This window comes from Onychostoma macrolepis, chromosome 21 (assembly GCF_012432095.1).
Source record: "Onychostoma macrolepis isolate SWU-2019 chromosome 21, ASM1243209v1, whole genome shotgun sequence".
Lineage (NCBI taxonomy): Eukaryota > Metazoa > Chordata > Actinopteri > Cypriniformes > Cyprinidae > Onychostoma > Onychostoma macrolepis.
In genome coordinates, this window is record NC_081175.1 from 27,083,163 (window position 1) to 27,084,006 (window position 844).

The 844-nt window shown below is 34.4% G+C and overlaps 1 long non-coding RNA gene across 1 annotated transcript in view; it reads right to left on the reverse strand.

The window, feature by feature from the left end:
• Nucleotides 1–617: 617 nt before the first annotated feature.
• LOC131528226 (uncharacterized) overlaps nt 618–844 on the reverse strand; it is a 3,854-nt gene continuing 3,627 nt past the window's right edge. The window contains exon 3 of the long non-coding RNA XR_009267821.1: nt 618–844. This exon is cut by the window's right edge and continues 2,358 nt beyond it. This is a non-coding gene — a long non-coding RNA (uncharacterized LOC131528226).

Consider the following 844-nt stretch of genomic DNA (forward strand, 5'->3'; position numbering starts at 1 on the left):
AGCATGGTAAAACGGCTTACATTGCTAAAGTTGACAGCGCAGTAATTGACAGCGCTTGTAAAATAGCATTGGCCATTGTCAGATACAGTCAATTTAGTACTGTACATTACTCTATGTGCTGGGGGGAAATATGAACTAATCGAAGCAAATATGATATAATTGAAGACTGTAACTGTGTGCTGATAACCAGGTCCTGTAATGATTGGATTAAATCAAGACAATTTGCTGCGAGTATAACGACAATGATTGATGATAATGATGATGATATCATTCGTCTGTGCTATTCCAAAGAAATCATATCAACAATGTAGTGTAGCAGCAGAACAATACTGATAAAATAATAATAAAAAATATATCATCTTTATATATCATTAAAATTAAATAGGAAGCCGCTAACAGACCCTCACATCCACACTGGTGCAACAACACGCCTTCACTTCCAGGTCAAGAAGCTGTCAATCAAAAACTCAGTAGCCAATGAGAACACGCCGCTGCTAGCCCCGCCCCCACGAGAGCTTTGTGCCAGAATGGGGAACGAAAACTTCAGAAACTTAAGTGAAAACTCTGGAAGTGCATTTGTAAGTACAGATCAGCGAATGAAAGAGGAGAAAACATTTGCAAAACCTGCAGTATATCAAAAACGAAGTCAAAGATTTTCCTTGTAATTTCAATTGCCTAAAACTGAATAATATTCAGTTTCAATTTATATTTTCATACGTTTCTTGAAAAAATACATTCATTTTAATTGGCACAAATCTGATTCCATATTAGTGCATTTCAAGATATGTTTAAGTTCGATTTTAATCTATTTACAATATATTTAATATATTAAAATTGTGTTAAA